This window comes from Gymnodraco acuticeps, unplaced genomic scaffold (genome assembly GCF_902827175.1).
Source record: "Gymnodraco acuticeps unplaced genomic scaffold, fGymAcu1.1, whole genome shotgun sequence".
Lineage (NCBI taxonomy): Eukaryota > Metazoa > Chordata > Actinopteri > Perciformes > Bathydraconidae > Gymnodraco > Gymnodraco acuticeps.
The window spans coordinates 298,576-311,137 of record NW_022990213.1 but is presented as its reverse complement, the minus strand read 5'-3'; the positions used below and the strand labels follow the sequence as shown (position 1 = coordinate 311,137).

At 39.7% G+C, this 12,562-nt stretch overlaps 1 long non-coding RNA gene across 1 annotated transcript; it reads left to right on the top strand.

Moving 5' to 3' along the window:
* Positions 1-7,161: 7,161 nt before the first annotated feature.
* Positions 7,162-8,593, top strand: LOC117547583. Its single transcript, XR_004569209.1, has 3 exons — positions 7,162-7,458; positions 7,631-7,723; positions 8,106-8,593. It is a non-coding gene; the product is annotated as an uncharacterized LOC117547583 (long non-coding RNA).
* The last annotated feature ends 3,969 nt before the right edge of the window (positions 8,594-12,562 follow it).

Genomic DNA, 12,562 nt, shown 5'->3' with positions numbered 1-12,562 from the left:
CTTAATCTATTACCTATCAACACAGATATCGGCAAAGCTACTGGCAGGCAGGGCCCCGATCAAAGAAATCCTTATCACCACGTCACATCAATTTTCTCAGCATCTGGAGAAAAAGAATAAAGTGGGTTGCTTCGATATGTCCTTCAGTCAGCTCATTATAAGAAGTTGATACAAGATAATGACAAAAGTATGATTGACCTTAGTTCGAAATATAACCTATAATGTTGCCATAGTGATTAAAACCTTTCACTTGGGACTACACCATGTGACTCTGGAGTCATGTCTGCTGGGAATTATTCATTCAGTCTTGTTAACCTTACATGAAATACATTAAAACAGAACTGGACATACTCCTATTGCTAATTTGGATTCAGTTTTCTTAAATCAATAGACCAAATTCTTGGGGGAAGCGTTCTATTTTCGGAAAACTTTTTTTTTTAAATGGTCTAAAATATTACATCTTAATGTTTTAGAGATGATTTGCTCGGCAAAGCACTGGCCTGGGTAAAGCATTTCCATTTATGAAGTCATTTCCATTTTCGTTATTTCCTCAAGAGAGTCAGCAGAAAACAAACTATGCATTTTTAATAGATGCTGTGACTCAAAGCAGAGAGTCAATATCTCTCTTGGATTTTACCCAAATTGCTCAGCATAAAACAAAGAATATTTAATGAATGCATGAAAAGGGCAACCCTGATGTTGTCTTTCAATAACAATAAGTGGAGAAATGATTTCCCCACAGCTGAAGTTTCAATGTAATTGCTCCTCAATGACCTCCGTAATTGTATTAAAGCTGCCGGTCATTTTGTAGTTTTACCACAACATCCAATGTTTCCATGGTCTGTCAGCTAAATGTGAATGAGCTGTTATGGGCTATGGGGGTGGATTGAATCCTGTCACAAGGGGCAGAGCAGTAAGGCAAAGCCGTTTGAGAAAGAAGGGACAATCAATCGTCCATTCTTGCCAGAGATATGGGCTGTTTATTCAGAGAGAGGGGAAAAAAGATAGGTCTCGAGATAGGCCGGAGGAGACAAAAAACTCTCAGAGGTAATTAAATTGTACCCACATTTCTATATGTGGAAGGTTTTTTCAGAGAAAGCCTATAAGCCAGTGGCTTTGACCTGACTCTGAAAATGAGTTTCCCATCTAAAATAAGAAAAGGAATAAAGAGTGGAGAAATACTGTTTTCTCCACTCTTTGGGTTGTTTTAATGCACTGATATCATGTGTGGCTCTGAGACTGTACGACCTTGCAGCTGCCTCCTCTAATGATAACAGAAGACAGGTTGTTGTTCTATTCTGAGGAGGCAGGGACTTATTTGTTCAGGTTGTTGATCTATATGAGGAGACAGGCACATACTTGTTGTCTCCTACATTATCTCACAACTGCTGGAAGTCCAGAAGACGTCACAGATGACCCATCGCAGATGACCCATCGCAGATGACCCGACTTTCCGACACCCTGATATTAGCGCCACCTCGATTTACGACTTTGTTGTTATCTCCTGTGTTTTGGACTCTATAAGCCTGATGTTTTTTGCTGTTCCTTTGAGCAACATACCTCATGTGTGTGAGTTAACCCATATCATTTGTATGTGATTTAACTCTGCTCCTTCTTGCGAGAATAAATTAGTTACCTGATCATTGATTCTCAACCTGGTGTCAAGTGATATTTTTCTAACAAAGGCAGTTTTATTTGAATCTATCAATCTCTAAGTTCCAATTGTAATAGATGAGTATTGTTTGAATTGACAGTCCACATTTCAAGGAAAATCCTCCACCTCCCACAACCCATCAAATGTAATTTTTATCATTATCACTTAATTGATTCAATAAATAACCCAAGCTCTCTGATGCATTATGGAAAAAGTAATGACGACAAAAGACTCGAGAGAGTACCAAACAGGAGTCTTACTACAAGTCAACCCTAATGAGCGCATAGGCATGGGTTTGTAAGAAAATATTAAGATGTATGCGTCAATGGGGACAGAATTGTGAGCATTGATTCAAAAGATGTGTAAAACCAACAAGTCCTCCAACTTATACGACCAAATGGGCCGATTGTTCAGGCCATTATTACGACCAAATATGTAGTTTGTTCAAGCGCTTAATACGTCCTATAATTACGTTTTAAAGTGTTCGCCCTCTAGTGCTCCCGTTGAATGCAAACGTTACAGATGGTCGTTTATTCACAAATAACCCTGTGACGGGGTTCTATTTGTCCGTTTGAAACATAGGCTTAGTCGGTTGAATTAAGCTCCAAAACTTTATTTGACAGCAACAAAGAAATATATACTGTTTGACAAAAGCGAAACAGCACAACTTAAAAAAACAAAATAAAAGTCATCAAACCAGGCCGTCCATCACTCATGGAATAAACACATTCTGGCTGTTGCCTTCACTGCAACAATCTCCCGAACACATCCTAGCTGTTGCATTCACTGCAACAATCTCCCGAGTGAATCTTCCAGGGCCAACACCGTCCCTTTTGAACCCATAGCCCCTCCCCACAGGCTTACCGTCAACAGGTTACACAATTAACTCAAAACCACATTTTCAACATAAAGATCGGACCCAAACATAAACAGGTTAACTACCTCTTAACCAGAGATGGGGTCGTTACTAAAAAAAAGTAATATATTACATATTACATTTAAAAAAAGTAATATATTACACTACTTCGTTACTCTCTACATAAAGTAACTCGTTACTTTACTCGTTACTTTACTCGCAGGGCCGGCCCGCCCCTCCCTACCAAGCCCCCAGGAAGTGCGCCGGACTCAGATGAAAATATTCGTGCTGGCCAAACGGCGGTACTACACTTCCGTTTGGTTGCCAGGCCCGGAAACACTTTTTCCCATTGACTTACATGGGGAAAGAGTGGTCTGTAACTCGTTGGATAATTTTGTTTAAACTAAATAAACTACCCAGTATGAACACTTGTATAGCCCTTATTAAAAACATTCGTTCCTCAAGTTGTAAAAATTTGCTAATAACGTTATTCTGAGAGTTATTTCCCTCTGCATTATGAACGCGCATCTAACCCACGGGACCGCGCCGCCCGGCACGTTCATATTACGTGTCCCGACCAATCAGAGCACACTGTGCTCACAGGGAGGGTGGGGGCTGAAGCTATTGGAGCTACAACGAGCCGTTAAAGGCAGAGAGTGAAATTCAGTGAATACACGTAGTTTACAGAGATGCTGTATGAGAAACCAATGTGAGTTGCGTTTCTCTTTACCCATGGATGCACAATAAGAACGGACCCATATCGTCTTACTGCCATCCCACGGAGCTGTAATAATGGATATATTGCACATGTTTGCTGTAATTCATTATCATACTACATCGGCTGTATGATTAAATCTTGTACCGTAAATGTTGTATTAAATAAAGTTAATATTACCGACATTATTAACGTCCCTGTAGCTTCGTATTGCACTAAGAAGCTTATTGCACTGTATATAAATATATATATATATACAGTGCAATAATAATTTCATGCTAAATGAAGCTCTTCACCGCGACTCGCTCTTTTGGCGGGGAAACAGCTGGAGTCTAAATGTGTCTGGCGGCTATGTCTGTAGGCGTTACAATTCGCCGCAACGGGGAGTGAGGGGGTCGTCAGGTTCCAACGTGAAGTGTAGATGTAACGTTCTTGCCGTCTGAAATCACTAATGGAAAATTATACAATCAGTTTCTTTCTATTTTAATTGTTTACAAATGCACACAATTGTTACATGAGCACACACTATTTATATCCTATTTATGTTGCTCTCAAAGTGCATCAGATTAATGGATTTCAATTTTCAAATATATCAACTGAAATTGTCAACAAAAACAAAAAATCCCAAACAATGTGTGACAGTTGAATCATGTATTACACAGTAATAGTAGTCTATTACCTTTTAATAGTTTATTTTACAATAATCATATGGAGATACCAACTGAAATGGTTGTTTCACTCCTGCATATGTTTAAAGTGCATTTGGTGAAACTTGATTTAAATTAGCATAGTTTAAAAGCTAACTGATATTAGTCTACATTTAAAAAGAGTATAGTGTTTACATTCAATGTAACCATAATCTGTTATAACAGTGAAGATGTTGGCTGGCATACTCAGTTGAATAATATGTATTTGATGGTTGTAATATCCAGGTCTTTGTGATTTAAAGGCTATGCCATATTACAAAAATGTGGTGATGATTTGTCATGTTTGCAATCTTTGCTATAATCGATTAAATGTCTATGTTTTTGTTAGAAATATCTGCTTTCAAATGTTTTATTCTTCCCCATTCAGGCTTTAACAGATGGTGGCAACTCCACACATTCCATGATCACAGCAGTAAAAGGTATTTTTACACACTACACAATTCCTCTCTGATCGTTTGTATTTTTTCTATGAGCAGCGGCGTAAGAGCTTTATGTTAAAGGGCCCATGTCATGCTTTTCCGGTTCTTACCCGTCCCCTTGTGTGTTATGAAGATTTTTCTGCATGTAAACGGTCTGCAGAGTCACAAACCCTTAAAGTACACCCTGTAGCGAGTAAAACTCAAACACAGAAAATACCTCCCCAAAACGCCTCGTTGGAGATTTCTAATTTTCCAATGTTTTCTTCCTGGCCGTTATGACGTGTGAACACCCAGTTGCCCCACCCAGAGCCTTGACGTGCATAGAGCTCCGTGAGCGCTGACAGACGAGTTGGAATCTCACAGCGTTTATCAACCTTTTTCTTACTCAATATCAAGCCACACTTATTGTTTTTACTTCGGCTGTGAGTGTTTGTGTGCTCAGGATGAGTTTGGCTGTGTTTAGGTGTGTATCGCCAATCAGAAAACCACACCGCCACGGAGCGCACACTGCAGCTCAGACTGCAGCTGGGAGCTTCTCAACGTCCCGACCAATCAGAGCACACTGGGCTCACAGGGAGGGGGGGGGAGCTCCAACAAGGCGTTTAGGACAGAGTGAAATTCAGTGAATACACGTAGTTTAGAGATGCTGTATGAGAAACCAATGTGAGTTTGGAACATTGCACAATATAAATCTATTCTAGTAGACCTCAACAATGGAATTATGATCTGTGGAAATGGCCATGACATGGGCCCTTTAACATCACTAGAATTTGATCACAACAATAGCATGGATGCAATTTAGTCCTCTTCTCACTTTCACTTATTTCATAATACAAGTTTTGAATTCTAAAGTTTCTAAATTGCTGTATACGTGATGTTTGATGGTTTTTATTGGTTTATCGTTCTTGATTTTCAGATTTGCCAAGCAGATCGAAAACCTTCGATGCAGTGGACCTGTAAGTTCTGCTCATTTTTCATTATCATAACATTTAGCAAATATTATTGTTCTAATTTTTTGATATACTAATCAATTAGTAAACAAAACGTTGCAGCAATAAATCAAAACAATATTATATTAATTATAGAGGCCTGAAATCTCAGCATACAATATTATATTGTTGTGGGCTAGACGTGTACCCTGCCTTTCTATCTAAGCCATAGTGGTTGCCTGCTTGCACAATTGTTATGATTTAAACCAGGGGTACTCAAATACAAATCTTAAAGGTCCAAAATAAATGTTTCAATAAGACAAAGGTCCGTTTATTACGGTCATTCAAACTTTTAAACAATTGCAACAAGATTCTTAACACGAGGTTGCAAAAACAAAAATAATCTGTATGCAGCAGTTTTCATTGTTATTGTGTCTGTGCTTGACCCCTCAGAGTCGCAGTGTAAGAGCTGCACAGTTATGAATAAAGGCAGCTGCACCCTCTTTCATTCAGCATTCCCATTATTGCTTTATAAATGTCTTGCCCCCTTGTGTGTCCACTGAGGTTCGTCAGGCCCAACACATCTTCAACAAACTCCCCCTTTGCCTCATCATAAAAACTCACAAACACCAGCAACTGAGCATTGTCAGTGGTGTCAGTGGACTCACCCACAGCTAAGGAAAGGCACTGTGCATTTTTTATTCCATCACAAAGCTGATGAATCAAATCACCAGCCAGTATTTATGTTCTTCTGGTTGCTGTGGAATCTGAGAGGGGATTTGCTTGATTTGACCTGTTATTTCCTCTTTTTGTTTGCCTTCAAACATGGTCTCCATCACTTCAGTCATGCATTCTTTTATACTCAGTTATTATCCAGTGGAAAGCCCTTACCTACTGGCCTAGTTAAATCAAAGTGGTTACTTTTGTTTGGCTGGGAAGTGTAGTTTTACACACCGTCTTATTTGACTTTCTCAGGACTTAAAACAGTTTTTTGGGGGCAGACCCCCTCAAAGAAAAAAATATATTTACACACGTAAGGTCATCATCTTAATAGTTGTGTATGCTCATCTGTGAGCAGAGCATCAAGTTGACATGTCTATTACAGCTGAATGCGGCGATTACCATCTTGTTCAGCAAAACGCCTCACAAACGTATTAAGATCAACAGCTTCAGTGCGTTTTGATTCAATGCTGAGTACAGCCACACTGACAGTCTCTTCTCTGTCAGTGTAGACCGCAAATACCTCATTCCTTCAGTGCTTGGGTCAGAATGCTTCTCGTTTTGCGCCGTCCAGTTCAAAATGAAATCGCCACCAATCGTATGTCCACACTCGCGCCAGGACCGGGGGAGGGGTTACATGACGTGCATCTTGTGCTGCATTCACTTGCACTCGGACATTAGATACTTTCTCTCATAAATGTCCGATGAGCCACAACTTTTCTTTCAAAACAAAGCTACCAACTGGGGTGGCAGCTGGGGTGGCAAGGCTATTTTTAGGGTGTCAGTTGCCACCCCGGTAGGTGAAACTAGGCTACTAGCTACAGTACAGATGGAACTAGATGAGCTGTTAACTCTCGCTCTGAATTTTTTTTGTTTTTGTTTTAATTCTCGCTCTGATTTAGACAGGTTGAAAGAGACACACACATTTTTCCCACCCGCATTCCGCGAAGACCCGCCCTACTGTGCCACTGTGCCTCTGATTCGCAGATTGTTTGGGGGGAAAAAACGCTGACTGGATGCTGAATGTGATTGGACCAAAGCGTTGACACACACAGGTGGAACACAGTGGAACAGTCAGACATGCAGAGCGCTGTTTGCAGTGGACATAGCGGAGAATTTGTACTCGTTGCGAATGCGTTGTGGCGATGTCTCACATATAATACAGAGAGATCATACATATGAAAAGTATAATTTGCTCAGAGTCCGGAGACAGTGGTGGTTCGGTAGTTTGAGGATGCCTGATTTAAACTAATGTCTTCCTAATGTGCTGGCTTTCCATCTCCTACCCCACCCCCTTCTCTACTTTTTCAGGTATTTGACGAATTTAATCGGATTACCAGTCGGAACCTTGAGGCAGACTTCTTTGAGGCTCTGGGCCAGCACACCCCACGTTTCATCCAATTGTTCAAGTCAAAAAAAGGATCGGTGGGACAGAAACTGCAGAGCATCAACTGGCCGGTAAGTAATATAACTTAGCAACTTTTTGTCACATACATTGATGACGATATGGTACTACTTCAAAAGCCTTCTAAAATAATTAAAACAACCCCTCAAAAAGATGGAAAAGGCCAAAATGTTTCATCTTGTGAGTTTGTCATTTAACCTTTATCTTCTTTATCTCTATCATTAGACACCGGACGTGACTGAACAGCGCTCTGTTGTCCTCAAAGGCATTCCGATTGTTCTTGGCGACGACTCCAAGGATTTCTTCAAGACATGCTTTGTAAGTACTTGAACACAAAAAAACTGTTTGGTTTGCATTTATTGAAAAGTCATATCCCCTATTTACACAAACTTGCAACCAAAAGATTTAATTTGGTGTGTTCAAAATACTGTACTCTAAATTCCATGACCAAGAGTCTAGATTAGAAATGAGGTGTAAAATAAATGCACGTTCCTAGCTGTATTTGCATCCATAGCATTAGTTTCCTCACACCACATTTACAGCACCTTTTTGGATATAATGTTACGACGCAGTTTGAGTGTGTACTTCAGCTACATTTTTTAGCATAGACTTTAATGCAAATGCAACATGAATGTTTTCATAGGAAGACCTACTCTAATAGGTAGCGATGATAGTCTAAATAACGTGTTTTTCTTTGCAGGATACAACGAGAGATGAGGCCCTATCATCCGTCACTGTTGGTGTGCTGACTGTTCTCAGCGAAGACAGTCCTCAGGAGGGTCCAAGCTCAATCCACCTCGAACCCATCTCCACTGACATTGTGCTTGAGGGAGGTATTGTCATGGAAAAGATCAAAAACTTTCCACAGGCCTGTTATTTGGCCTGATATATGCTTTGCATTTAGATCACCCAAAATGCATGGCAAATACTCTGAGGTTCGTTCAAACAGTGATGCTTGGACTAGGAACCAAAGCTCTCTCACCTAAACTATTAACTTTGAGAAACGCTCTACTGGATTAGACCTTAGTCAAGATAGTCATCAACTATCAGATAGAACTTGGCACTTAAAAAAGTTGCACCGTTAAATGTTATGACAAAAGTTTGTTACTCTGGGGAAACTGTTATAACTCTGTCAATTGTTGAGAGCAAAGTACAATGTACTCTTCTTCATAGTGGTCATTATATATTTTTTATTTTTACAATTGGTGGGTTGTGCACTGCTGTTTTTATTAAGATAAGGGTTTTGAGTACTTAAAAAGCACTGTTTGTTGGCACTTGAAAATAAATGTTATATTGCAATTGAATCAATTTGTGTTTTTAATGCATTATTTTTGGAGATTGTTGGAGTTTACACAACGTGTTTAGAGATTTGTTGTAGTACAATTATTTTAGTTAGCAGGAATTAGTTTGTTTAATTTAATAGTAAACCTTAGAAATTACGAGTTAGTAGAATTTAAAAGGGTTAAGTTCTGGTGATTTGTATATTTAAGTAGGGTTTAATTTATTCATTGAGTTCACACAAATAAAAAAAAAATAGGTTAATGCAAAGCAGGCCTTTTAAGTTTACATAACTTAGTTTACATAAGTTGGCATAACTTAGTTTACATAAGTTTACATAACTTAAAAGGTTTGTGTCAGCTGTACTTCTCAAAATTAATTGAAGCACACTTAGAATACACAAGTTGTTCAAACTCACCATTCTAAGTTAAGTTAAGTTACTTATTGTGAGGCAACGAGTTTGCATACTTTTTCTAAGTTACCACAACTTATTAAGTTTTACTGTGTGTGTGTGTGTGTGTGTGTCAGTGGCGGAGTCAGTCACTCTGTGATCTGCTACGTCACAAGCCCTCTCTGTACAATCCTAAATTGTAAGATAGTTTGGCTAGTGATGGTGAGATGAAGCCTTATGAAGCTTTGAAGCTTTCCAGCCAATTGGTTCGCAAAAGGGTTCATCTCATGAGGCTTCATCATGGGCTTCATTTGAACACAAACCCCCCCTGTTGGTCAAAGTGTGTACAACAGGCAGATTGGACATCTCAACAGTGTGCTCTATCTCATACCGAGTTCCCAATGAGTAAAGCCTTAGAATAACTCTAAACAACGAACATTAAATCATATTTTCATGTTAACAATATTGTATTTATTCCAGTTTAATGATTGTGATTGAAAAGCCTAAGGAGGCTGGTAAACATTGCAAAGAGGGATTTGTATTCCTTAATAATATTCATAAACTTAACCATGTTGTAGCCTGAGAAAGGCTAAACCATATCAAAGAATACATTTATTAACTACTACATTATCTCATTTAGCTGTAGCTTTTATAAACAACAAAAAGTACGTATTGTTCAGTCGTTTAACCAGGGACCCTGCGGTCGTGAGTCAACTGCTTTCCAGCTGAGCCGCAGCACACACACTAAAGCTCCCTGAAAACACTGCAACATATTTAGTCCTGTATTTATTCATTTATTTATTCATGTTTTTATTCCTATATTTATTTATGCTTGTATCTATTTATACTTATGACATGTTCCGACCTCATATAAGTGAGGGTCTGAGCTCTCTTGATTCCATCGTGTCACCGGGTCCGGGTACAGGAGGGGTAATATGGTTCTTATTATACATTACATTACATTGCATTTAACTGACGCTTTTATCCAAAGCGACTTACAATAAGTACATTCGACCAGGAAGACACAACCTTGAAGAAAACAGAATCATATAAGTACATCAGGTTTCATAGAGCCAAACATTTCAAGTGCTACTCAACTGGCTTTAGATAAGCCAGTCCTTTATTAGTATATAAGTGCTCTGTTAGCAGTTATTTGTTAATAGTTCTATCACTCTAGGTCAGTGGTTCTCAAAGTGGGGGGCGCGCCCCCCCAGGGGCGCGCAGAGGCATGACAGGGGGGGCGCGAGAGACCAGGAGGCAAAATGTTTTTTCTTATTATTAAAAAAAAAAAAAAAAAAATCATATTTTGAAAAATTATTGATTCGAAAATAATACGATACAGTACTATTACGTCTGGGTCTCTGTGTTTCATTAAAGCTTGGCTCTGTGTGCGTGTGGAACGAGCCATTTTGTGTGCGTGCGCGAGAGAGAGAGAGAGAGAGCGCCGGAGATCGTTGTTGTTAGCTTCTGGTGCTAGCGAGCTACGCTAACAGATATAAGGAGTTTTTTCAACAACAAGGTGGAGGAGAGTCCTCTCCTGTCAGACTGAGGGACTCAGTGAACTAAAGGACTCTCAGTGTTATCTCAGTGGGTCTCAAATGTTTTGGTCACCATTAATGTAAACAATTATTTCCGAGGCACACGTTTATATGATCATTATAGTTATACAAAAATAAGAGAATAAATTAAAAACAGCTATGAAATACTATATGACAGTAAAACAAGAATAAAGTTTAAAAGGGGAGTGATTTGTAAAATATCCATAAAGAAAAAGTAAATCTGTTTACAGTTCTGTTTCAAATGGGTGTTGAGAGATGTATCCATAGATCTCTTCATTTTGCTCTCAAAGTGCACCAGATTAATGCTTTTAACTTCAATATTTAAAAAAAAATCTTCCCGGGGGAGCATATCGAGCCTTCATTGTAACAGTCGCGGGTACATTGTGTATATGCGTGGGGAGTGTTGCAGTAGAACATTCCACTGTAGTGCCCGGTACCTTAATGGGAAACCCTAAATGTTTGAGCACCCTCTATGAAACGTCAAGCTACCCCACAGCACCCCCAAAATAAATCTCTGGTGCCGCCACTGAGCCAGACTATTTGTGTTGGGGGGGGCCCGACTTTTTTTTTTCTCCAAAGGGGGGGCCTGACAGAAAAAGTTTGAGAACCACTGCTCTAGGTGGAGTCGAAAGAGATGAGTTTTCAGTCTGCGCCGGAAGATGTGTAAGCTTTCTGCTGTCCTGATGTCAATGGGGAGCTCATTCCACCATTTTGGAGCCAGGATAGCAAACCCACGTGTTTTTGCTGATGGGAACTTGGGTCCCCCTCGCAGTGAGGGTGCAGCGAGCCGTTTGGCTGATGCAGAGCGTAGTGCACGCGCTGGGGTGTACAGTTTAACCATGTCCTGGATGTAGGAAGGGCCAGATCCATTCGCAGCATGGTACGCAAGTACCAGTGTCTTGAAGTGGATTCTAGCAGTTACCGGAAGCCAGTGAAGGGAGCGGAGGAGCGGAGGAGCGGAGTGGTGTGGGAGAATTTAGGAAGGTTGAAGACCAGGCGAGCCGCTGCATTCTGGATGAGCTGCACATCCATGCGTTGTGGTTCAACGGTTCAACCGATCTGAATCTCTTCGTGAAGCAGTCACGTGGTATCGACAGGCAGCGAGGCTTCGTTTGTCATCGATGACGTCACTGGCACAAAACGATACAAGCCTCGATACATGCTTCACAAAAAGCTTCGGGATTACTCGACACACGCTCCCAAGCCTCGGCGCAATACGTAACATCACTAAGTTTGGCCATTAAAACGCTTTTTGATTAGATTTCTAGCGAGAAGTGTAGATTGTACTTTTAGAATCCACGTCCAGTCGATATGTAGGATCTATAGTTTGATAGATATTACGAAGATGATTTGAGGTATGCGGCAGCCTCCATGTAAAGTTACGGGTTGAAAACAGTATTTCCGGTCTTGACGTTTTCATAATGAACCCAATGATCAAAAGATTTAACAGTGATATCGGCAGTATTCATCAACTAAAAAACATCAGTTTATCCTTGTTAATTGTACGACATTTATTGGTTTAAATTGTGTACAATGCTATTGTGTTTTTCCCATAGGTTTTTCTCTTTAGATTCTGAGAGACACCTTTCGTTTTTCAGAGGTTTTTATAGGCTAAAACATCGATTGATTTGTTTTCGAGTGTTCTTGCTTTTCTCGTTGGAAGTCATCACATAACGGCATTGTAATACACGGTTCGTGACGTGGATCATAAATATATTAGCAATTAAACAACATCTTCCATTTCTTTTCACACAATACGTCTCCTTGCAGTATCAACACTAATTCGGCTGACTTTTATATTTGATCCAATTGGTAGATAGGTTATATTTACACCATAACGGTGCACAGTTGATAGAAAGGGATTTTTTTGTAGTTTTTAAAGATATTATTTACTACCTTTCCAACTCCTCATGCAGTTGACTGTTACAG